This window comes from Oncorhynchus mykiss, chromosome 24 (assembly GCF_013265735.2).
Source record: "Oncorhynchus mykiss isolate Arlee chromosome 24, USDA_OmykA_1.1, whole genome shotgun sequence".
NCBI classification, from domain to species: domain Eukaryota; kingdom Metazoa; phylum Chordata; class Actinopteri; order Salmoniformes; family Salmonidae; genus Oncorhynchus; species Oncorhynchus mykiss.
In genome coordinates, this window is record NC_048588.1 from 6,255,674 (window position 1) to 6,282,551 (window position 26,878).

General features: G+C 42.9%; 1 long non-coding RNA gene across 1 annotated transcript; it reads right to left on the reverse strand.

The window, feature by feature from the left end:
• Positions 1-13,244: 13,244 nt before the first annotated feature.
• Positions 13,245-24,477, reverse strand: LOC118944097. Its single transcript, XR_005039405.1, has 2 exons — positions 23,969-24,477; positions 13,245-14,778 (listed from the first exon to the last, which is right to left on the reverse strand). It is a non-coding gene; the product is annotated as an uncharacterized LOC118944097 (long non-coding RNA).
• Between the last annotated feature and the right edge of the window lie 2,401 nt (positions 24,478-26,878).

A 26,878-nucleotide genomic window follows, 5' to 3' on the forward strand; every position in this document is an offset into this window, starting at 1 on the left:
GATACTCAACTCGTCTAAAGAAGGACAGTTTTATTGCTTCATTAAGCAGAACAACAGTTTTCAGCTGTGCTAACATAATTGCAAAAGGGTTTTCTAATGATCAATTAGCCTTTTAAAATGATAAACTTGGATTAGCTAACACAATCTGCCATTGAAACACAGGAGTGATGGTTGCTGATAATGGGCCTCTGTACACCTATGTAGATATTCCATAAAAATCAGCCGTTTCCAGCTACAACGGTCATGTACAACATTAACAATGTCTACACTGTATTTCTGATCAATTTGATGTTACTTTAATGGACAAAAAATGTGATTTTCTTTCAAAAACAAGGACATTTCTAAGTGACCCCAAACTTTTGAATGGAAGTATATATATATATATATATACACACGGTATATATATATAGACAGAGAGATATTATATACACACACACACGCATGCTTCAACATGCAAGGCACTTAACTCATAAACTGATCCTGTTCTCCACCAACCTCTGTGTGTGTGTGTGTGTGTGTGTGTGTGTGTGTGTGTTTCTCTCTTTCTCTCTCTCTCTCTCTCTCTCTTAGCAGGGTTGGAACATAGGAAGACATTTCTGTGTCTGTGACAACTGACAATAAAGTATATCATATCAACACACTTACACAAGTTTCCCAAAAAGATTTCCAAAAATAGACTTGTGTGTGAACGCTTCCGTGTCTGCACACATGCAATGCGTCGCTCGGGTTGGGGTGGTTAGGTTGTTATGCCTGATCTATAAGTCATCCAGACAGCTATGTTTTAAATCAATGCCATTGTAAACGGTCCGTCACATTATTACAGCCCTCTTATTCTCCTTCGTCTTCTGGGTCAGACAATCCATCCTCTCAAACTGAAAATAGTTCTTAAACTGATGATCCCCAGACTTTCGTCATATAGTAGTGAAAACTATTGCGGTTATTGTGGCTTGATTACATCTTCAGTGCCTATTTAGATGGAGAGATCAGTGAGCTGGCCCAAATGAAGGAAGGAATGAATGAAAGGAACTGTGTGATCACGTCATTGAGCAGCCCACTGAAGTGCTGCATACACAATGACCCGAGCTTCTTTCTCAAGGCCATCCGACTGTTAAACAGCCGTCACTAACACAGAGAGTCTGTAGACTACATATAGACTAGAAATCATTGGCCACTTTAATACAGTGCCTTGCGAAAGTATTCGGCCCCCTTGAACTTTGCGACCTTTTGCCACATTTCAGGCTTCAAACGTAAAGATATAAAACTGTATTTTTTTTGTGAAGAATCAACAACAAGTGGGACACAATCATGAAGTGGAACGACATTTATTGGATATTTCAAACTTTTTTAACAAATCAAAAACTGAAAAATTGGGCGTGCAAAATTATTCAGCCCCCTTAAGTTAATACTTTGTAGCGCCACCTTTTGCTGCGATTACAGCTGTAAGTCGCTTGGGGTATGTCTCTATCAGTTTTGCACATCGAGAGACTGACATTTTCTCCCATTCCTCCTTGCAAAACAGCTCGAGCTCAGTGAGGTTGGATGGAGAGCATTTGTGAACAGCAGTTTTCAGTTCTTTCCACAGATTCTCGGTTGGATTCAGGTCTGGACTTTGACTTGGCCATTCTAACACCTGGATATGTTTATTTTTTAACCATTCCATTGTAGATTTTGCTTTATGTTTTGGATCATTGTCTTGTTGGAAGACAAATCTCCGTCCCAGTCTCAGGTCTTTTGCAGACTCCATCAGGTTTTCTTCCAGAATGGTCCTGTATTTGGCTCCATCCATCTCCCCATCAATTTTAACCATCTTCCCTGTCCCTGCTAAAGAAAAGCAGGCCCAAACCATGATGCTGCCACCACCATGTTTGACAGTGGGGATGGTGTGTTCAGCTGTGTTGCTTTTACGCCAAACATAACGTTTTGCATTGTTGCCAAAAAGTTCAATTTTGGTTTCATCTGACCAGAGCACCTTCTTCCACATGTTTGGTGTGTCTCCCAGGTGGCTTGTGGCAAACTTTAAACGACACGTTTTATGGATATCTTTAATAAATGGCTTTCTTCTTGCCACTCTTCCATAAAGGCCAGATTTGTGCAATATACGACTGATTGTTGTCCTATGGACAGAGTCTCCCACCTCAGCTGTAGATCTCTGCAGGTCATCCAGAGTGATCATGGGCCTCTTGGCTGCATCTCTGATCAGTCTTCTCCTTGAAATGAGCTGAAAGTTTAGAGGGACGGCCAGGTCTTGGTAGATTTGCAGTGGTCTGATACTCCTTCCATTTCAATATTATCGCTTGCACAGTGCTCCTTGGGATGTTTAAAGCTTGGGAAATCTTTTTGTTTCCAAATCCGGCTTTAAACTTCTTCACAACAGTATCTCGGACCTGCCTGGTGTGTTCCTTGTTCTTCATGATGCTCTCTGCGCTTTTAACGGACCTCTGAGACTATCACAGTGCAGGTGCATTTATACGGAGACTTGATTACACACAGGTGGATTGTATTTATCATCATTAGTCATTTAGGTCAACATTGGATCATTCAGAGATCCTCACTGAACTTCTGGAGAGAGTTTGCTGCACTGAAAGTAAAGGGGCTGAATAATTTTGCACGCCCAATTTTTCAGTTTTTGATTTGTTAAAAACGTTCCACTTCATGATTGTGTCCCACTTATTGTTGATTCTTCACAAAAAAATAAAGTTTTATATCTTTATGTTTGAAGCCTGAAATGTGGCAAAAGGTCGCAAAATTCAAGGGGGCCGAATACTTTCGCAAGGCACTGTAAATGGATCACTAGTCACTTTAATGCCACTTTAAACATGTTTACATATCTTGCATCACTCATCTCATATGTGTATACTTTATTTTATACCGTCTATTGCATCTTATCTATGCCCTCTCTGTCCTTGCTCATCCATATATTTATATGTACACTACCGTTCAGAAGTTGGGGGGGTCACTTAGAAATGTCCTTGTTTTTGAAAGAAAATAACATTTTTTGTCCATTAAAACGACATCAAATTGATCAGAAATACAGTGTAAACATTGTTAATGTTGTAAATTACTATTGTAGCTGGAAATGGCAGATGTTTTATGGAATATCTGCATAGGCGTACAGAGGCCCATTATCAGCAACTGGAGCAGCAGGTAGCCTAGTGGTTAGAGCATTGGGCCAGCAACTGAAAGGTTGCTTGATCGAATCCCCGTGCTGCCAAGGTAAAAATCTGTTGTTCTGCCTGAACAAGACAGAACCCGCTGTCATTGTAAAGAAGAATTTGTTCTTAAATGATTTGCTTAGTTAAATAAAAAATGATATCACTCCTGTGTTCCAATGTTGTGTTAGCTAATCCAAGTTTATCTTTTTAAAAGGCTAATTGATCATTAGAAAACCCTTTTGCAATTATCTTAGCACAGCTGAAAACTGTTGTGCTGATTAAAGAAGCGATAAAAATTGCCTTATTTAGTCAGTCTAGTCTGTGCGAGAAATTGCAAAGAAACTGAAGATCTGGTACAACGCTGTGTACTAATCTCTTCACAGAACAGCGCAAACTGGCCCTAACCAGAATAGAAAGAGGAGTGGGAGGCCCCGGTGCAGAACTGAGCATGGTATTTCTGATCAATTTGATGTCATTTTAATCGAAAGAAAAATAGCTTTTCTTTCAAAAACAAGGACATTTCTAAGTGACACCAAACTTTTGAACGATAATGTATATATTCTTATTCCATTCCTTTACACAGATTTGTGTGTATTGGGTAGTTGTTGTGGAATTGTTAGATTACATGTTAGATATTGCTGCACTGTTGGAACTAGAACCACAAGCATTTTGCTACGCTCGAAATAACATCTGCTTACCATGTGTATGATCAATAAAATTTGATTTGATTTCTATGTGACTGAAGGTTATGACCTCCACGGCTATTCCCTCCCCTGACGCGCTAACTCTCCATCGGTGAAACACTTCCACAGCTTTTCCGTAACGTTACAGTTACTCCTCTTCATTATGTAAACTGGCACAAGTCATATAAGCTTTTTCTATGTGTGTAGTTCTTGGCACGCAATGAACTACAGATCTAAAGGGTTAATGATATCAAAGTAATGCTTCATTATTTTTGCTGCAGCATCTAAAACATACTTTTTTGCCTCCAGTCAAATTAAATCTCTGACGGATTCTGGGTTCTGTGAAATGACAGGGAATCAACGCATGTCCATGATAAGTCCTGCCCACCTGCTCCTCTCATAGGGTATCTGAGACATCCATCATGATGGCAATAGAACACAGACCAAACCTTACTTCCCTGTGTCTATGGTTTGCTCTCACCACCGTAGCCAGTCACAACTAAGCTGACAAGTGTATACAGCTAGGCAATCAGGGTGGCTTTAGCCTCATGGTAAAGTGCACAAAGGGCATTCTATAGGCCAGTAAGCTGTGACAGGTTCACATATCAACTCTTGACCACAAACAATTGGAACATGATGGTGTCAGGGAGAAGAGGCGCTCCCATTTACTTTCCCCCCATTCTCTGATTGTTAACAGGCTCCTTAGGGATTTACTGATGTGACAGACAGACAGAGATCTGTAGCAGCTCTGTCATTCATTGACCAAAGCAGAAACAGTCTCTTAGGCTTTGTGTTGAAATCAATGACGTGCAATTTGCTATGGTGACACACACAATGCACAAGACACAGGGCAAATACCTAAAAGCACACAGACCTCCATCTCAAAACCGGAATGGAACTAAATACTTTTCAGTGGTAGCTCATTTTTCTGAAAAACATCTGTTTGTGGACTCCAGCTTTGAGCCAGAGATCATTTTTACGCATGAGAAATAACTATAGATAAAATTATAGATGCACAACAAGGGGAACTCGAATAAACACTTGCTGAAGATGGTAGATGGAACAGAAAGGAAAAACAGATCACATGAGATCAAATCGGGCAGCTTTTGAGTGGAAATACAATAGTTCTAGGGATGGGGGTCCTGGGTGACTTCAATCATTTTTCAACTCGAACTAGCTAGCTAACATTAGCTAGCTAGCCAACTCATTTAAACTCAGACAATGATAGCTAACTAACCCAGATGTGCAAGTTAGGTAGCTGGCTAGCTAGCTAGCTGGGATTCAGGGGCTTTTGTTTTCTAACCCCAAACAACATACCAGTTCTCATAAGTTTATCATGTATTTCCTGGGGCAAAAACAATTGAAGGATGGTACTTGTCTACTACACATATAACTATGGCAGCAAATGGCAAAATGTGTCCGCAATATACAGCAGGCTGCATAGTAACAGCGTCAGAGTCACCGGCCTGAATCTATTAGTTACAGTCCCTCTATTACCATATATAATTACATTCAAACTAGAGAAAGTTATTTCTCTTGCTATTATGTTTGAGTAATTATATTTGATTTAATTCACTGCCTATGTACAAAACCTGGTGTATTTGTTGTTCAGCAGCATCGTGGGAACCAACCTACCATATCAGGAACTGTTACAGAAGGCGGAGGAAGTGGCCAGACACCAGCCCCGCTTCAGAGTAAAGGAGGACACTTTGACAAGATCAGATGTTACCAACTTGATTAAAGGCAAAAAATACAACCACTTTTCTGTCCTGGAATTCATCTAACCATCATAGATAATGGATGTAATCAGTGCTGTGTGTGTTTGTATGCATGTGTCTATGTTTTAAGGAGGTGCCCCCTTCCACAGTCCCTTGTAAATTGGGTGTGAATCGTATGTACTGATGTGTGCATGTGTGCGACTGGTGGATTCTGCTGGGTGAGAATGTGATGTAGGGAAATGGATATGTAAGACAAGTTGATGACGAGGGAAACCATTCAGTTGAAACTGTAGCAGGAGGAAACTCCCCACGATTCAAGGCATGAATGCTGCATCTTACCTAAGGAAACCCATAGCGGGTGTTAATGTAACAAAAATGCCTAGAAGTTCCAGAGATTACATGTTACCCCAGGAAACCCATTGCGGGTGGTAACTGTAATAAAGTCTATATTTCACCCCAGGAAACCCATTGTGGGTGGTAACTGTAGATGACAGTGTAGCTTTATTTAGGTCAGGGGTGTTTAACGAACAAGATTGCTGCATTCAAATCAGGGGAACTTAGCAGGGGTTAAACTTAGGTTTAACTCCATATTTTGTATTTATTTTTTATTTCACCTTTATTTAACCAGGTAAGCTAGTCGAGAACAAGTTCTCATTTACAACTGCAACCTGGCCAAGATAAAGCAAAGCAGTGTGACACAAACAACAACACAGAGTTACACATGCAATACACAAGCGTACGTATCATGTATATGATATATGTGTACATACAGTGCTGTGAAAAAGTATTTGCCCCTTCCCGATTTCTTATTTTTTGGCACATTTGTCACATGTAAATATTTCAGATCATCAAACAAATTTTAATATTACACAAAGATAACCCAAGTAAATGCAAAATACAGGTTTTAAGTAATTATTTTATTTAATAAGGGAAAAAGCTATCCGAACCGTCATGGCCCTATGTGAAAAAGTAATTTCCCCATCCAGAGGTGGACTTACTGGTATGTTTTGGATCATTGTATTGCTGCAGAACCCAAGTGCGCTTCAGCTTGAGGTCACGAACTGATGGCCGGACATTCTCCTTCAGGATTTTTTGGTAGAGAGCAGAATTCATGGTTCCATCAATCACAGCAAGTCGTCCAGGTCCTGAAGCAGCAAAGCAGCCCCAGACCATCACACTACCACCACCACATTTGACTGTTGGTATGATGTTCTTTTCCGAAATGCTGTGTTACTTTTACACCAGATGTAACGGGACACACACCTTCCAAAAAGTTCAACTTTTGTCTCGTCAGTCCACAGAATATTTTCCCAAAAGTCTTGGGGATCATCAAGATGTTTTTTGCCAAAAGTGAGACGAGCCTTTATGTTCTTTTTGGTCAGCAGTGGTTTTCGCCATGCATCTCTGCCATGGATGCCATTTTTGCCCAGTCTCTTATGGTTGAGTCATGAACACTGACCTTAACTGAGGCCCGCAGTTCTTTAGATGTTGTTGTGGGTTCTTTTGTGACCTCTTGGATGAGTCGTCGCTGCGCTCTTGGGGTAATTTTGGTAGGCCGGCCACTCCTGGGAAGGTTCACCACTGTTCCAATTTTCTCCACTTCTGGATAATGGCTCTCACATGGTTCGCTGGAGCCACAAAGCTTTCGGAATGGCTTTGTAACCCTTTCCAGACTGATAGATGTCAATTACTTTGTTTCTCATCTGTTCCTGAATTTCTTTGGATCGCGGCATGATGTCTTGCTTTTTGAAATCTTTTGGCCTACTTCACTTTGTCAGACAGGTTCTGTTTAAGTGATTTCTTGATTCAACAGGTCTGGCAGTAATCAGGCCTGGGTGTGGCTAGTGAAATTGAACTCAGATTTCCCAAAAATGTGATTAACCACAAGAAATTCATGATGTTACAAGGAGGGGGGGGGGGGGGGGTGCAATTACTTAGTCACATAGGGCCATAAAGGTTCAGATAGCTTTTTTCCCTTAATAAATCAAATGAGCACTTAAAAACTGCATTTAATGTTTACTTGGGTTATCTTTGTGTAACATTGAAATTTGTTTGATGATCTGAAACATTTAAGTGTGACAAATGTGCAAAAAAATAAGAAATCGGGAAGGGGCAAATACTTTTTCACAGCACTGTATATATGGCATGTATACATTTATATGATATGATATGACATGACATGTGGCTCTGTTCACGCCAGGGGAACTGAGCAGGAGTTAACAACTTCGGTGAAACTCCACATGATTTCATGTGTTGCCCATGCATTTAGTAGAGTCTATGAATCACATAATTATGCATAGTACTTGCGTCAAACGGAAGAATCAAGGACACGGATGGTTCCTGATGGTGTGAGATTCTGTCTGGTGTTTACAGAACTGGTGCTGTGAGATTAGGATATCAGGATTCAAGGTTGCAATGAGATTAGGATACCAGGACTTGCTTAGACAAAGCCATTGTAACCGTACAGCAAAGAATGCAATATACGGGAAGATTAATGGCTGCAGTATTGCCTTTAAAATTAGTACATGATGCATGGAATTCTAAGGCATGAATGTATGAAAGTCTGTCTTCTTATTTTAAAATGTGTAGTTCTGGCCTTGTGCTGTGCTTGTCTATTAATGTTGTGTATTTTGCTTTGTGTGCTGCTTTAGCTAATGAGAATCCTAATAAAACAAAAAATCATGACCAATACCTGTGATGAGAGGGGCCTGGAGCTGATCTACGCTGCCATGCCCACCAGGCGCTGGTAAACACCTCAGAAAGGACGAAAGGTGATTAGTAATAAGACAGCAAATCACAAGTGTTTAGTAATATCAGAATCCCATTTATTCGCCAAATACATTTGCATGTACAGGAATTTGACTCTGAAATTGTGCTGCCACAATAAAACAATGTAAAGATTGACAAATAGAATATACAGACAAGATAATACCACCCTTTCAATACATGTGTCACTCATAAACACTTCCTTTTTTTGTACAGATGGAGGACAGGAGTGAGGCTTTGGTCATGGAGTCCTCTGACTGAAAGACAGGTTGATACTAATGTCTGAATCGGGAGAGACATTGCGCTCAGCATTGAAATTATACAAGACATGTATTACTTTAAAGGTCTTTCGTACATTTTTGTTTATCAAATGGTACTATCAATCTGGGGCAGGACCCTGTGTATTCTTCAAGCATGTCAGGGAACTCCTGTTTTATACGGGAAACCATACAGGAAGGAATGATGAGTGACATGTTTGGCAAGGTAGCCCCAGCATGCACCAGACAAATTGCTGATGGGGGACAATATCTGTATCAGCTGTGAATGACAATCGAAGATGAACGACGTGTAATATTTGCACATTGTTATATTCGCAGAACACTGCTTTTACAGTATAATGATGGTTTATTTGACATGGAACTGTGGCACGTAGAACTGTTACACGTAGAACGTATCAAAACGAATATCTACATCCAATATCTACATCCGAATACCTACATACAGTAAGTTCAGCAATTGCACTCTTCTCATATTACTCTGTAGGCTACTGACCTCCTGGAGGAAGCTTTGAATTGGTCAGTGGCCTACAGAGTGCCATCCTCCTGCATCTCAGGATGGAGTGTAATGCTCTCCACCCCTTCTGCACCTGTCCATAACTTGTAATACACTAGAGACTTGAAGACATAACCTCACCCAGAGAGTTGTGCATGTCACTAGCTATGTTTCCATTAACTTGTCCAGTGATTTTTTTTGTCAACGTTTAGAAAGTTCTACACAACTGGATTAGCTGAGCATCTTGAGATGGCGAGTCAGTCAGGAGGGGGGGGGGGGGGAGAATCCAGCTAAGCTTAGCTTACCTCGCTGTACTCACGACTGCCCTTGTTTGTTGTGATTGATTGGCAAAGACACACCCAAGACACACCCACATCAAACCACACCCCCAAGACAACTGTCGTTTGGCTTCAGTCATGGCCGCTAGCATTTCTTAATAAGCAAGCAAAAGAAAACGAGGCCAAATCAGGAAGTTCAGACCCCACTTTAAATGGGCTGCTTTAGCTACCTAGCATTAGAACAAAAAAAACCAAGTAGGCATTAGAAAAGCCGTCCACACTTTGGCAAGGTTATTGGAACTCAAAAAAGGAAACTTCTGAGAAGCAATACAACTTTTTGGAGAAAGTTCTCACTTGAATGGAGTGAGAACTAAGCTTTAAAAACTATAAACAGTTTCCTAGTTACCAAACATGTCTGACATGCAGCAGAGAGGAGAGGAAGATAGAGGTGAAGTGAGAGAGTTTACTCCGCTCAAAGTCAGTTCACAAAAATAAGTCCACAAATGGAGGAATTTTAAATGGTTATCAATAAGTGTTGAATTTGGTCTACAAAAAATAGAATTGCCAATTTTCCACCTGAGCATTATTTGATCAAATAGAAGTTTTGTAATGGTAAGGTTGTTACAAATGCACTGGCATACAGTGCCGAGAAGATGATCAAACTTGACTATCTAGAGGAAGTAAAAGTCGTAACAAGGTGCAGTGCATTCGGAAAGTATTCAGGTCCCTTGACTTTTTCCACATTTTGTTACGTTACAGCCTTATTCTAAAATGTATATATATATATTTTTTGCTTCATCAATACCCCATAATGCCAAACCAAAAACAGGTGAGGGTTTGGCCAGGGTACGCTGTCATTGAAAATAAGCATTTGCCTTGGCCTCCCGGGTGGTGCAGTGGTTAAGGGCGCTGTACTGCAGCGCCAGCTGTGCCACCAGAGACTCTGGGTTCGTGCCCAGGCTCTGTCGTAACCGGCCGCGACCGGTAGGTCTGTGGGGTGACGCACAATTGGCCTAGCGTCATCCGGGTTAGGAAGGGTTTGGCCAGTAGTGATATCCTTGTCTCATCGCGCACCAGCGACTCCTGTGGCGGGCCGGGTGCAGTGCACGCTAACCAAGGTTGCCAGGTGCACGGTGTTTCCTTCGACACATTGGTGCGGCTGGCTTCCAGGTTGGATGCGCGCTGTGTTAAGCAGTGCGGCTTGGTCGGGTTGTGTATTGGAGGACGCATTACTTTCAACCTTTGTCTCTCCCCAGCCCGTACGGGAGTTGTAGGGATGAGACAAGATAGTAGCTACTAACAATTGGATACCACGAAAAAGGGGTAAAATTAAAATAAAATAAAATAAGCATTTGTTCTTAACTGACTTGCCTAGTTAAACCACTAAGACCTGGCCGCCCAGCCACACCTAGCAATCGGGGGAGAAGGGCCTTGGTCAGGGAGGTGACCCTGACCCTATGCTCTCTCTGACATAGTTCCAGAGTTCCTCTGTGGAGATGGGAAAACCTTCCAGAAGGACAACCATCTCTGCAGCACTCCACCAATCAGGCCTTTACGGTAGAGTGGCCAGACGGAAGCCACTGCACAGAAAAAGGCACATGACAGTCCACTTGGAGTTTGCAAAAAGCCACCTAAGACTTTGACCATGACAATCAACATTCTTTGGTCTGATGAAACCAAGATTGAGCTCTTTGGCCAGAATTCCAAGCATCACATCTGGAGGAAACCTAGCACCATCCCTACGGTGAAGCATAGTTGTGGCAGCATCATGCTGTGAGGCTGTTTTTCAGCGGCAGGGGCTGGGAGACTAGTCAGGATTGAGGATAAGATGTACGGAGCAATGTACAGAGTGATTCTTGATGAAAACATGTTACAGTGTTCAGGGCCTCAGACTTGGGCGAAGGTTCACCTTCCAACAGGACAACGACCCTAAGCATCCAGCCAAGACAATGCAGGAGTGGCTTCAGGACAAGTCTCTGAATGTCCTTGAGTGGCCCAGCCAGAGCCAGGACTTGAACCCGATCGAACATCTCTAGAGCCCTGAAAATAGCTGTGCAGCGAAGCTCCATATCAAACCTAACAGAGCTTGAGAGGATCTGCAGAGAAGAATGGGAGAACCTCCCCAAATATAGTTGTGCCAAGCTTGTAGCGTCGTACCCAAGAGGACTCAAGGCTGTAATCACTGCCAAAGGTGTTTCAAGGTACTGAGAGGGGGGGGTTGCTTTGTCTTTATGGGGTATTGTGTGTAGATTGATGAGGGGGAAAAAAACAATTTCATCCATTTTAGCATAAGGACTAAAGGCAAGGGGTCAGAATACTTTCGGAATGCACTGTGTGTATGGTATACTTGTCCTGTTGATTATGCTGCAAACATGGCCTTTGCTTTGGACTTAATAACATTTTGCGAAGTGGTACCATTTTCCATTTTTATTTGAATACTCAATATAATATAAACAATACATGAAATATAACACAATTTTGCAAACATTTCCAAACACTAATATAAAGAGTCAGACAACTGCATAGAGATCCAGAGAAATGCAGGACTGTAAATGCCCCATTCTCCTCTTTTAAACATTAACATGATTTATAACTCTGGCAAAAGTTGAGTTTGAATTGTTTCTATAGAACTAGCAATATTTCATAACTTGAAAATAATTCAAGAGGGGTGAAAAAATGTTCATCTTCAGACACATCTGAATCCTCCACAAAAGATTCCCTTTAGTTCCAAAATGCAGGTCCCTCATACATCATGACTAAAGTTGGATTGTCATAGTTACAATTTAGGAAACAAAATAAAACCCATTGTATAGACGAAATATCTAATTCAATGAAACATACCCTGTGGAAAAATATCAGGTGCTGCATCACACCAATGTGAAATAAAACAAAAGCTCATTTGGATTTTAATAAAAAAGATGCATTTTCATAGTGTACAAACTAAGTGATTTTTCTACCCTAATACTGTACACAAACTGGTAAAATGACTGGTGCTGAAAAAGTCTGAGTACACACAGGGCATTGAGGACACATTGTAAAAACTCACATTCTGAGGTTACATTTTACCCACAAGTCCCTGAATTTAAGTACTTCTGTCAGTTCAGTTTAAGTGGTGGAGTGATGAGAGGGATAAGGAAGCCATTCTGGCTCTGGCTCTGTTCTGGGTTGAGGAGGTGCCACTGTCCACAGGGACAGCAGATGGTCTTGAGTCTGCTCCAGGCTCTTCCCTCCCATTGGTCCCTGGTCACTTCTCGTCTGGTCCAAAGCAAAAGCTCTATAATGGCACAAAGCCCTGCACTGCAGCTAAACTAGAAAGGATGGTCAACTCCAATATTTTTTCTAGTGGTGTGTTGCACTATAAAAATATACTTGTTTGTTTAAACATTGTTATTCAATGGTTAGCTGTGTGTTAACAGTGTTTCGGGAATGTTTAGCATGCTTACAGTCAATGTCTTTATGATATAGGACACAGTACAGCTGTGTGTTGTACTGTATCATTTAGTGTACATCGCCATGCACTACAGCCTAGACCAGTGTTTCCCAACTCCGGTCCTTGAGTACCACCCAACAGTACATATTTTTGAAGTACACCTGATTCTACTTGTCAAATAATCAAGGCCCTGGCAAGTTGAATCGTGCGTTTTGTCTGGGGCTACAACACAAATGTGTGCCGTTGGGGGGGTAGCCTACTCGAGGACCGGAGTTGGGAAACACTGGTCTAGACAACAATCAGCACAAACACGCCACAGTATTGGGTGGTTTAGGTAAATATATCTGGCAATAGAGAGTCAATTCTGTCTATCCCCATTACTATTCACTCCGATTCACTTCACTGTGGACGGCATAGTGAACAGGAACAATGTCATTATACCAATATAAGAGATTGTGTTAAAAAATAAAAAAGCATCAGGAAGCATTTCCATCACAGCTACCAAAGTGTCTCTTCAATGACATCAGTAAGGCAAGTGTTTTTTCAAGGTGAGGAGTGTGGGTCTGTGTTCTTGTTCAAGTAATGAACTCTTCTGGAAGCACTGGAGATTGACTTGAGATGTGGTTTCGCAGCAAGGTTGGCAATTGGGGCAAAAACAACACGTGCTGTACCCGTGTGTGAGTGAAACTCTTGGAGGTGAACAGGTAATGCACGTGCTACATGTCACAGCAGTATCTCAAAGCCACATCTGACACCCTACCGGTTAAATACTCGGACATCGATTATAAATGGAAACCCAATATTTTGCTTCAACTGGTGCAGTGACAAGCCATATTCAGCTTTTCAGTTGAAAATGGCATGTTGGCTACAGCGGGAATGGGGGGGAAGGGGGGGGGGGGTATGTGAATGTGTATCATACATGAATGTGGGGAAATATAATGAGCGTCAATTGATAATAATGATACAAATGAGTTTTGACTCTTATCGGTCTCTTTTGTTATTGTAGTTAACACTTATAAATCACAAGATAAAATGTGTGGAAACAGGAGTTTTCTTGAAACAAGAGCTCCAAGGATATTCTCTTGGTATCACATCGTCTCAGGTTTGCTAGTAGAAAAGAGTATATTGAGGATGAAATGAATATTGAGGCCTGCTCTTCGTACAGTGCAGTGATATTGGGGTCTCAGTGAACGGCCTCTCATTTTCACTATGTGAGGGTGAATGTCATATCCTTCAGCGTTGGAATGTGGTCCAGGTGACAATGCCTTTTTGACCAAGATAAAATTCTCCATCACTTCCTCAACGGGCAGAGTCTTTGTGCTTCTTGACAAAGGTTAACCCTAGCGAACAATAAAGTGTGAATTCAGAACAAAAAGGCCAACAAAAAAGAATCGTTAGGTAAATATGTGTCGAATGAATAATCAAACAGGGCGAATTTATCTAAACATCTACAAATAATGCATGTGAGAGAGTCTGTACAAAACAATAGCCTTGTCATCGTACGAAATGGTAGAGGTTTCCCATGTATCTGATATCAAAATGGCCATTTTCATGAATAAACCTGCTCTTCCTCACCCTCCCGGGCCTAAAGATGGAAAGGATGGCGATATGGTCAGGCACGGCTTAGATTTTTTGGGGGTCAAAGCTCGATAACACTGGTGGTTTTGACGGGCTTGGTCCTACTCCTTCTTGGTCCACCTCCATTTTCTGCGCTGCGTTCCCCTCTCCCTTGGTGACGTGTCAGCCTGGACCGTGGTCCAGTACTGGTGGGATCGTTGCGGTGGTAGTGGTCAGATGGTGGTGTATATATAGACGAAGATGACCACCAGCAGGTTGAGCACGGTCCCGATGATCCCGAGCACGGCCAGGATGCGCTCCTCTCGGTCGTCCCCAGGGTCCTCGGTGTGGGCGTGGCAGACATGCCGGCCGTGGGGGACCATGTTTACCATCAGTAAGCCCCACCCCCACAGGATGCTATGCCTACAGATGGGAGGAGAGAGATGAGTGGGATACTGCCATTTACCTGTTGTAAGTCATGTTTATTCTGTACCTTACGTAGAGGTCTCCAATTCTGATGTTAAAAGACAGACAGACACACAGACATGTACAGTCGTTGACTACGTTTCACTTTAGACACGCTGGCATTTCATATTACTCAAGGGATGAAAAAGTTAACGAAGAACAAAATCAAGCATGACTTTTTTCTTATGATGACCCATATTTGGGTAACCCTTTCTATGGTTCCAGCATAACAGTGAGAGGTTGGGCTGGGCAGCCCAGGGTCCCTGCTCCTGTCCATTTCCATGCAACAGCCCCATGTGTTCATTCAACATCATTGCCCATGTCAAACTGAACGTTTTATCGTCCAACTCCAGCCTCATCATGGGACGACAGTACTGTGCTACTTTGTCATCGAGAGACCATTCAGGAGGACTGAAGTAGAGAGGATAGATTGTCGTGGGTGTCTATGGAGTGCTCTTACTGATACAGCTTACAATGTGGGCTCCCGTGTGGCGCAGCGGGGCTCCCGAGTGGCGCAGCAGTCTAAGGCACTGAATCTCAGTGCTAGAGGCGTTACTACAGACCCTGGTTCGATTCCAGGCTGTATCACAACCGGCCATGACTGGGAGTCCCATAGGGTGGCGCACAATTGTACCAGAGTCATCCTGGTTAGGGTTGGCCCGAGGTAGGCCGTCATTGTAAATAAGAATTTGTTCTTAACTGACTTGCCTAGTTAAATAAAGGTTAAATAATAAAAATAAAAACAAGAAGGGAGTCCAGGTCAGTTTGTGACAAAACAGAAACAAACTCTCTCCTGTACTGCACTTGTTGGCTTCTCGCTGCACAATGCAGGGCCGAACAGAATAAACAATAGAGGAGCCAACAGATGTTGTAGCAGCATTGGGGGCCCCAGTGAGGCCTGGGAGACAGTAATGTCTGCTCTGATGTGACTTAGCCATTCAGCGGTGAAACACGATTATTTCCAACCCAATTAGGGGGAAATACATGTGGCATCTCCTCGCTCCAGGCCCCAGCCAGGGAGTCACTCACTCACACATGGCCCCGGTGAGTCCTCTCCGCGCTGGCCTCTCAGAGGGGGAGGGGAGAAAAGACTGTTCCCTGCCGAATGACGAGAGAGAGAGAGAGAATTAATAAATTAGAGAGAATGTGAGGAGGGATAGAGAAGGAGAGAAAGGGGAGAAGGAGAGAAAGACAGGGATGAAAAAACGAGAGAGTATGATGAAAAGAGATAGTAGATGTGGCGGTCTCAAGCAGCGTTCTCAATAGACACCACACTTGCTCATGATGCAACGGAAACTAACAGGCTACAATGGTTTTAAAGGGTCTCCAGTGGAACATAAACATTTAATGATGCTTTTCCTGCCTACATCCAGATTTTGATTCTCAGATCTGCACTCCACTTTGACTTCTCCAGCTTTATTAGATCTCATCGCAACCTAATTTCAATTTACGTGCAACTGGTAGCCCACTGACTCAATTATTCACTCCATACCCAAAGCCCCAGGTGTAACTGTGAGTCACTGGGTGTTGACAGTGGACCGGGATCTGATGGGATGGGTGGTGATGAGTCTCGGTATGTGCCCTCTAGTCCAGCTTTAGTGTCACTGAGAAAACCCATAGCAATGTGATGCCTATTTACCTGTAATCAAGGCATTACCAACCCAACAGATATTATCTTCTTCAAGCATCAACCAGTATTGAAAATCATTACGTGTAGATGGTATAAAAAAATACTGTCTTTAGGTATATTGGTCCTCATACAGGTTGCCGATATACAGGTTCTTAATTTACCCACCACAGCATATGGATTACACTAACCTATTCTATGAGAACCACAACGAGGTAGATGATAGGAAATTGATGCTCTAGGGGCAAAACCCTCAATGGCCAGACACACAGAGGCATATCCACAATCATCATCAGTAAAAGAGCACGTATAACCCACTTATTTTAAGTCCGTAGCAATGCTCGATCTTAGCCAGTCGGAACACAACACAGGCCGGTTCAGAAAGCAAGTATTAGTGATGGCTCATAGGCTCGCTGAGATTACAAGGCTTCACCCTGCAACATTAATATCATAAGGGATCAGAGCGAGACGCCATCGATGATTAATGCGCGTACATTTGCTCCTTAAAGAGCGCTAGTACAGCGGAGTTAGAGACAGAGAGAACACTACTGGAGCTACTTCAGTGGAGGAGCCTGGATGGACCTCCATTTGCAGTCCTCATTAGAGTCAGCAGAAAACTATTGCAGTTAAAACAGCGTTCAAATGAGATCAAAATAGCAGCGTGTGCAGCTCAGTTCAGACACTTTCTCTGCTAGAGTCTAATGGAAACCATTTGATCATTTATAGTTCCGAAACCTCTTTAAAGACGACCCCCCCCCCCTCTGAAATCTCCGAGCTCAGACTCCTCCATTTCTTTAGGCTTTTCTGAAGTCGGTCTACTAATGGACTGTGCATCTGAGCACTTTACATCTCAAGTGTAATGGGAAAGGTTTTGAGATATAAAGACAAACGTGATTGCGTGTACTCATCTACAGTACCAAGTACCTTGCCCCCAACCTCCCATTTTCACACTGGCAGGTAGAGTTGTACAGTATCGCCCTCTGTACACTGGGCTCGATAGGGAGCTGGCTATCTTTAAGATCATAAACAACTGCTGCTGGCTTCCAGCCAAACACTTTAAGCACTAAAGAGAGATTAGAGATAGGTGTTGATGAAGTGTTTGGCGACATCGGACTGTTCACCTTGGGGAACCATGCAAGCACGCGCACGTACGCGGCAGGGAGAGAACTCCGGGTCACCGCCGCTGAGAGAGAGAGGAGGTCGATAACGGAATGTTCCCAGTTTCACTCAACACTAATTGCCAGTTAAAACAGTAACGCTAATCCCTGTCGCTGAGTAGAGATCCATTCGTACGCAGTTTGTTACTACTATTGTAGTGTTACTGGCAAACAGGAGGAGAGAAATGGTACTGCACACATGATCTAGAAAAACAGTGGTACCACAACCTTATATATTTAGGAGTCAGTATCCACCCAGAGGTGTAAATATGAAGGAATAATGAAAGATAGAGCGGTGTAAAAAAAAAAAAAGCGAGGTATATTTAGGAGACGTCTTCAAACTGTGGTCCTGGAGTGACCGTTTTTAGGTCTGACCTGGTCTGTGCCCTCTGACGTCCATAGATGCTGGAACTTGCTGCCCCATAACAGGATTAAAATAGCTCTCTCCCTCTCTCTCCAATAGAGGGATGCACACACACACACAACTCGTGTTGAGCCGAGTCCTTCAGAAATGGGGCAAAAATAAACCAGAAGCACAACGTACTGACGTTGGATCAGAGTTGTGTTGTCAGGGGAATGCTGCCAGCATGGAGGTATGGTTGGTGAGCATCAGCGGGAGTAATGAGATGCCTCTCTGTTGTTCTTTCGATTGGTGTGTCACTCACGGGCAAACTATGTAGGCTGAGTCTCACTTGAAATGGATGAACACTCCCAAACCGCCTCCTATCATCATGTCAGCCATTACAGCCCGGATACCTGACTAATTCGGTATTCAACGCTGTTGTTGCTATGTTGTTTAGACGACACTTGGCACCAACATATTGTTGGCGCCTGACATTTTTGCAATATTCAAAAAGCAGTTGTTCGTTTATGAATCGCTAAATATAGAAAAGTAGCCAAAATTCGATTCAACTGACCATGACTGTGAACGCTTCTCTTATGGGATGAAACACTAAACTTTGTCAAAGAAAATTATTGTTCGATACAGTATGTGCATTGAATAAATGATAATGGCATGGTTACAGCCTTGAACACAGAGATAAAAACCGTAGAGATATGCCTAACCTACGATTTTCTCCCCGCTCTGTCACACATTGTCTCTGGTCTTAAAATAATCATGAGATTTGTTTGTTGCACAATGCATATTTTACAGAAGTACAACATATCATGGGCTCATCCTTCTGGCCTGAAATGCTGACCGACCACACAGTAACAAACAGTAACTTAGAAAGTTTTGACACTTTAACTGAAGAATGCCAATGTGAATAGGTATTGTTTCAATAAATGCATATCAATATGTACTGTATATCTCCAATTGATGCTCAGGGAATGAGTTAGGACAGTTGATGCTCAGGGGGGTGGAAAACAGGAAGCAAAAATCTAATTTATAAAATGCAAATACAATTGAAAGAGCTGCAATTCAATATATTGTCTTATTGAATGCAATTTAGATAACACTGTTATGCCACCCCATATGGAACGACAGATAATGTGGCCATAATGTAATTGTTCTAGGAAGAGTGGGAAGAGTCTGGATGTCTCAGGCAATTGAAAAAAAGTAAATGTACCTCTTAAAGACATAGTGTTGACCTTTCCCCAAAACGAACATTATATTAGAACCCTTACTAAAACAGCACAGACACACTCACATACACCCAACAAGATGAGTCACAGAGAGTGATGGGCAGAGGAACCAGACCCTTATGAAGGCCCAGACATACACGGGCCTCGTTATAAGCTCCGATGGACAGGCAGCGTGGGAGGGAAGAGTGGAGCCCGGGGCCAACGGATGACTGTCAGATCGCTTCCCATTCTTTCGCGCATCTTTCGCTTTTTCCCGCTCGGATTAGTGACTAACTATCCTTCCGACCAGAGCATCCGGACTGACACTGGATTCAATTCCTCGCTTCCCATTTTTCCAGTGTTATTCCCACTCCCATTCCCATTAGCTTCACCAGTGACCTCTTTTTGGGATCTCTCCTTGATGTTCAAGAGGTGGCAGGTTAATTGTGCCCTTTCCCATTTCCCTCCCTTTCTCTGCAAATTAAATTGACGTTTACTGGAAACACCTAGTGTCTCCTCCAACCAATAAAACTGAGAGATGGTGGCTTAACTGACTTCATCTTATCAAATACAAGTTGATTGTTAGTAATTGAGTAGTGTTTCAGAGAGAGATTGGGGAACACAATGTGAAAAGCAGGGGGATATGCATAGGGTCTTGAAGGCGAAAACAGACCAGAGACCATTCTGCTTCCCTGTGGCATCCAGCTACATTCTGATTGATCAATCCCTCCTCCCCTGGCTTCTCTGTGAATGAATCTGACTCGTGGGAATGCCTTGTGTAGCCACACATGTCTGGGATGAAAGCCTGTGTTGATAGTGATAGATGGACATGCTTCTCTCTGACATGGGGACATACACCCAGGGGGCCAATTCACACCTGTCAGCCATGCAAAAACATTCAAATTGATGAGGGAATGCAGTACTGACACCAAACAGTTACATGGGAATTTTCAAAGTGGGAAAGTTACAGACCCCCTATTTTGTACATGAATGTCAGACAAATGTGCAACATCACATTACGATCATAATTCTTTATTTGATATTTTTCAAAATGTTTAAAAAGTAAAGATATGGTTTAACAAAAAAACAAATATATATGTCAAAAAGGAGTCCGAAGGTACAGCACAAGTGCAAGCATATGAGCAATATCCTACAGGATACGCATGCTTCCAAAACTATAGTACATTCTCTGCCTTAAGCGGAGGGCTTTTCAGCATGAAGCTATCTGACCCATATGCCCTATTGAAAACACTGACAGGACTCGCTATTGCTCGCTAATGCTGGAAATAACGTAGTGGACATTCTGGTTTTTGCCCTAGCACTACACAGCTGAATCAAATAATGAAAGCTTAATAATGAGTTGGTTATTTGAACCAGCTGTGTAGTCCTAGGGCAACAACAACAAAAAACGTGCCCCAACAGGTGGCCCCAGGACCGAGTTTGGGAAACCCTGCTTTAGAGCTGGGATGGGCAACTCTGGTCCTCGGGGGCCTGACTGATGTCACACTTTTGCCCCAGCCCCCTTAACTAATCATGATCTTCAGTTTAGAACACAATTTGTTTAAATCAACTGCCCCCGAAGACTGGAGTTCCCCATCCATGCTTTAGAGTAAACAACAACCTGACCTCTTACCCAGCTCACCTTCTAAACAAGCCCTGTGGGGAAAATATAGCACAACGAATGTGAAAGGAAGTAACCGCCTCATTAATGGAGTCCCATGGGAGCAACATAGCACTCTTCAACCACATGTTCAGTGACTGTTTCTCTGTTTGGCTTTTTATCTATTCAATAAACATTTAGAAGTTGCATCGGATAACATCTTGCTCTCTTTTTCCTCTCATACAGTAGCGCGACACAATGACACTCGTCATGCACAGACAGACAGGCAGACGCACGCATGCACACAAGTACGCACACATGCACATGCTCACACATCTCTGGCTGTAATGAACAGTATGTCAACTAATGACTTGCATACTCACCACACATTGCACCAGGGGGGTAGCCAATATGCCCCTTCTTTTTTGCTATTCCAGTACCCTCTCCATGTCTCCACCTTCTTGCAAAGCTCCTTCTCCACCCCCTCCCTTTCCACCGGCACACTTCTTTCTTCCTGGTCCAGGTCTCTCGCTGTTGGAAAATAGTTCAAAATGTCCTTCTGCAACACAGATTTGTTTGCAGTTAGTCTGTGTTTCACTGAAGCAGTCCTTCTGAAACTCTGATGCTTTTAAGTATTGCTTTGGCTTCGCAAGTAGAATGAAGTCCTTAACTTGGCTTTGTATATGGTTCGACTGTTTTTAGATCAATCTTCAAAACCTCCAGAAGGAAGAGTCCCACCTGGACTGATCTGAGCCTTTCCTCAGGTGTCAAGAACCTCTTTCCACTGTGTCGGTAATGGAACATTGAAGTATGCTTTTCCAACATGCCTGTCGCTATCAATATTTGATAGGAAGTCTTGCTGTTAGAGCTTGATTCCCACTGTCTTTGTCGTGAGACTGTGGACAACGTTTTCCCTCCTCTTCATATAGTCGAAGTCCCATCTTCTGTCCCAGAGGTCGATCTGCTCAGTGTCAATTCTGCATCAGAGTCTTCACAAAACATAATCTGATCCTTTGCACTTGTTGTGGACCTTTAGAGAGTCTTCCCGACCCCAAAATGATGTATTATTCAATTCTATCTTTCTATTTCTCTAAATAAGATCTGCTGCTGGTTGGAGCTGTATTCAAGTAGGAGGGGTTTTCCATAGTGACAAAAAAGGCGGGGAATGTAGCCATAACACAAATATGGCCAATGAGAATGGCACTGGATGAGAGGCGGATTGTGAGATAAACAAAAAAGAGAGACCCCTGAAGGAGCTGCTGAACTGACAGCAGAGGAGAGTGAATGAGCAGGTGAAGGAGGAGATGGAGGAGAAGGGGGAGGGAGGAGGTTGCAGAAAAACATGTGGGGGTGGGATGAAGGGGAGGGGGACAGGTGGGTCAGGTTGCGTGTCTCGCTGTCCTCTGGTCCTCTGTCACACCCATGGATTTCCTCTGAGGACACAAAGTTGTGAGTAACAGCCTAAGAAATCCCAGATAGGTCTTATATCGCTCTATCTCTCTGAGGCTGTTAAACTTACTCCATGTGCTCATCCATCCGTCACTCTCCCTCTCTTACCGTCGCTCTCTTCTTCGGCCCTTCTCTTGACTTCCCCTCGGTGTCAGCTGGTTGGCTGTCAGACGCCCTGCTTCTCCTCTCACAGGGCCGGATGAGGATTTAAAGCCTGGTGGTTAAACCTGCAGTGGAATCCCATTTTATTACCTGCCCACGTTGTCATGATCCTCTGAAGGAGTACACACCATCTTTCTGTCCATCACTTTCAGGTTTACAGGTTTGTACCTTTTCACAATTCCACCGTCTGTCTCTCTGTTTCTCTCACTCCTCGTGCGTCTCTGTTTATCGCTGAGCAGTTCTACACCCCCCCCCCCCCCCCCCCCCCCCCCTCTCTCTCGCTCTCTCCACTTCGAAGCTCCTAGAACAGCTACTGACTGGCAGCATCCAAAAAACCATTCATAATCCTGCTTTATAAATGACCCGTGTTCCTTGTTATGCACACACCAATGCACAAAAAGATACCAGCACACACTCTGGGGAGACATACATGATGGAGTGTTAGGTTACAGTAGTATATAGTGTGGTTATATATAAAATACAACAAATGACAACAAAATATCTGACTCAAAACAACAATTTGAGCACTACTCACAAGGCCGTTACCGCAGAACTAGTCTAAGGCTCAAGCAGCAGAATCAGTGCTGCCGTACTAACAGGTCCCATTTCTGGTATAGCACCAGTATGAGCTGCTGTATTCTCTACAGTCGTCCAGTAACACCGGTGCCAATGTGCCTGGGACTGTGGCCCACTGGCCTCCAGCTCCATACCCACTATCCAACGCCACCATCTGGGCACTGGCACTGACAGCCAGCACACAGGCCGACAGATGGGGAAACATGCTCGCTGGAACCAAGGAGGAGGCATTTACAGTTCTGTCGGTCTCTGTTTATGTTTGGGAGGATTTGTGGAGTTGGTGCCATTAGATTGTTGAAATACAATGAACGGAACAGAACTCATACTGCAACTTTACCTCACGTTCTTTGCTACATGTTCTATATAGGTACAACAAGTACACACACACACACACACACACACACACACACACACACACACACACACACACACACACACACACACACACACAGAAAAGTGCAAACATACATTATCGCATTATCAGAGATTTAAATGACATGAATGATGGCTTTGTTGCAAGGTGTGACGAATGAAAAGCATTTCCTGTAGCTTAAGCTTTATTGCCAAAAAACATTTAAATCAACACCGTAGGTGGTGAAACTTCATTTATTTAATTTTTAAAATGTTCTCCGCCAACTGGAGCAAAGCCACCAAATAATTAACTGGAACCATGGTGATGGCGAGTAGGAGAATAACCCTTCCTGTAGGCTGAATGGGCACATTATCTTTCGATTAGCAGAACACAGGGTATAGACGACACTCACTGTGACATAGAAGGGCTAGTGTAATTGGAAAGTGTGTTGGCACTGGAAAGAAACTAAGGCAGTGGGAGGTGGTTGGGGAGGGGCAGTCAGAAGGGCAGTCAGAAGGGCAGTCAGAAGGGAGGCAGTCAGTTCTTATATAATTATTTCCTCCTTTATTTAGGGGAAACTCCTCCATCTTTTTTTTTACCTCGAGAAAATACTGATAAGAACACACACAGATGTGACAGATGTGCGCACACACTCTACTCACCTCTTTCTCCCATTGCCGGATATCCTTGGGTCTGACTTAACCCATAATCAAGCAGCAGGTGGTTGCTAAGCATCTGCCTCTGTGGAGACCCCTGCTTCATCACAGCCAGCCTGCTGAAGACAATTCAGATGAGTAAAAAGTGAGAGAAAGGAACGAGGGATGACCGGTGAGGGATGGGCTGTTTTAAAGCATTCCGCGTGCTATACTTTAGTTGTTTAGGAACGGACTCCGGAGATGTTACATAATATATGCAGGCTGTCATGGCTGTAAGGTCAAGTAATGTCATATTGACGCGCACCCTACGCATGTAGGCTATTATGATGGAGCATTCAAATGTTGTGCTGGCCCAGGTATACTCTCGTTCGCATATCCCTCAGAAAACAACTTGACAACAAGAATCATTCTCCTAAAGCAACACGGTCTGAGTCATGCACTCTGGTGCCTCTGAAGGTAGAGAGACAGGCAGCAGCACCCCTCTCCATGTGTGACTCTGTGGGGATGTGACGGAAGAGGAAGTACAGCTACGAAAATGTTGACGCTGTAGGGACCTCTCTTTACAAGCATTCTACAGTAGGCTTAGAGAACCTGCAGAGGTGTGGAAATCAGGAGACAAATACCCCAAAACAACATTAGGGAGCTACAGTATATCAGGTCATTCCACGAATAGAGTACATTTTTGATAGTGTGACTTGGTACTCATTCAAGGGTTTTCTTTATTTTTTACTATTTTCTACATTGTAGAATAATGGTGAAGACATGATAACTATGAAATAACACATGGAATCATGTTGTAACCCGAAGTGTAAGTGTTAAATCATAATGTATTTCTTCAAATAGCCACCCTTTGCCTTGATGACAGCTTTGCACACTCTTGGCATTCTCACAACCAGCTTCATGAAGAAGTCACCTGAAATGCATTTCAATTAACAGGGGTGCCTTCTTAAAAGTTAATTTGTGGAATTTCTTTCCTTCTTAATGAGTTTGAGCCAAAATCAACCATAATTCCCCTTGTGACAGGGGGAATGGAAGCTCATTGTGTGCAACAGGGAGGGGCAATTGAGTGCAAGCTTCACCAAAAAAAAACGTTGTAAAAATGATTGTAAAAAAATAACAAATAAATTGTTGACATGTTATTCCTGACACGCTCTGTTTTCAACCACAAGACACCAGAAAATGGACAAAAAGAGTAGGACCAGCTCATCTGCTTTTACGCTATAGTTTGACTGTTATAGGTTTAATGTTCCTTTTGAAAAAGCAATAGTTTCAACGTATTAAAATAAGAGTTCAGTTCACATAACAGGGTTGACCTTAATATGAGGGACAGTGAATGAATCACTAATCCCATGAAATAAATAATAATCTTCAGAAATGACATTGTCAAAGCGAAAACATGACAACCCACTGTGCACACACTTTGTTGAATAAACGTTGTTTCCTTGTCATTTCAATGAAATGATATTGAACCAACGTGGAATAGACGTTGAATTGATGTCTGTGCCCAATGGGTAAGGTTTTACAAGGATGGTGAAAACTTGAAGAAACGTTGGCGTTAAGTGGGTTGGAATCTTCCTTGGTGTTGACGAGGAATATGTAAAAATGCTGCTTTTTGGCACTTTAACAATTCTTTATTCATATAAAACATCTGACATTGAATTTCTACTTAAAATATCTAAGGGAGGCAAAAATGTACTCTATTCTGTGGAACGAACGATGTGTCATATTAATGTTAGAGGTAACAAGACCTCAAAGTAGCACAATTTCCACATAATTCCACAGTAGAGAAGTGCAAATTCCCAAGAGGCAATTTTGTTCCATTTTTGACCACTTCTATTCTAAGCTGTGCACGTAGATCAAGTTCCAGCATAAATTAAATCAATATACTAATATTTATGAAAAGCCATAGAGTAGGAAAAAAAACTTCCTGGGGTTTGCGTAGCTCGAGGCTACCACCCACATCCCAACACACACCGTGACCTGTACACAGACCATGTGCTGTATGCAAACAGACCCACACAAATGCACGCCGCATGCACAATCTCAAACTCACTCATGCACAATTACCATCTGCATCATTAGCCCTATCAAGCCTGTTGCACATTGAAAATCTCCTCGAGCAAAATGCTGCTCAGTTCTCCCAGTTTGCGACAATAAAAATCCCTGTTTCAACAGGACGAGGAAGGAGAGATATGCTAAACTAATTAAAGCGCTCACGTGGAACAGAAGACCGAGACCGGGGGAATAAAGAATGAAGCAGTCTGTGCATACCAATAGTGGAGTGGGTGTGTGTACACCTTAGAGACTCATGGAACTCCATGCTACGTATATTTGCTCACAGTTCAACCCACTTCATCTTCACCATAGTTCATACAGCTAGCTGGATCTGGAGTCAATGGAGATCGCATAGGTCCAAGACGGTCAATAAAAGTTACCGTTGTTGCAGGGACCTTTTTTTAGTCATGGTAGAAGTGAAAGGTAATGTGAATGTAACTGACTTAATGGTATCATTACACAAAGAAATGTCAACGTGCTACTGCAATGCTAGTACTGATGACTATCCTATCAAATGGCCCATTGGCCTCCATCCTATCAATCAGATCAAAGGCCTGCTTTGCTCCACTGATTGTTAGCCATTTAATGATGGAGCCTGCAGCGATATAAGCTATATACAGTATCACAGGGTAATTCACTATTTCCACCACCGTCTTCATTAGCACATTTCCACGGCCCCAGGGAATGTGGCGTCTTACAGGCAGAGTACTGGGCAGGCCGGGGAAGCTCCCAGGCGTGAAACAGCCAGTGACTAAGATAACCAAGCTAATTTTGATTGCTCAGGTTAATATCGAGAGATGGGGGGTGGGGGGTGTTTGGGTGATAATGATTATAGTTGGAGTCTAAGCTAATCAGAGTTAC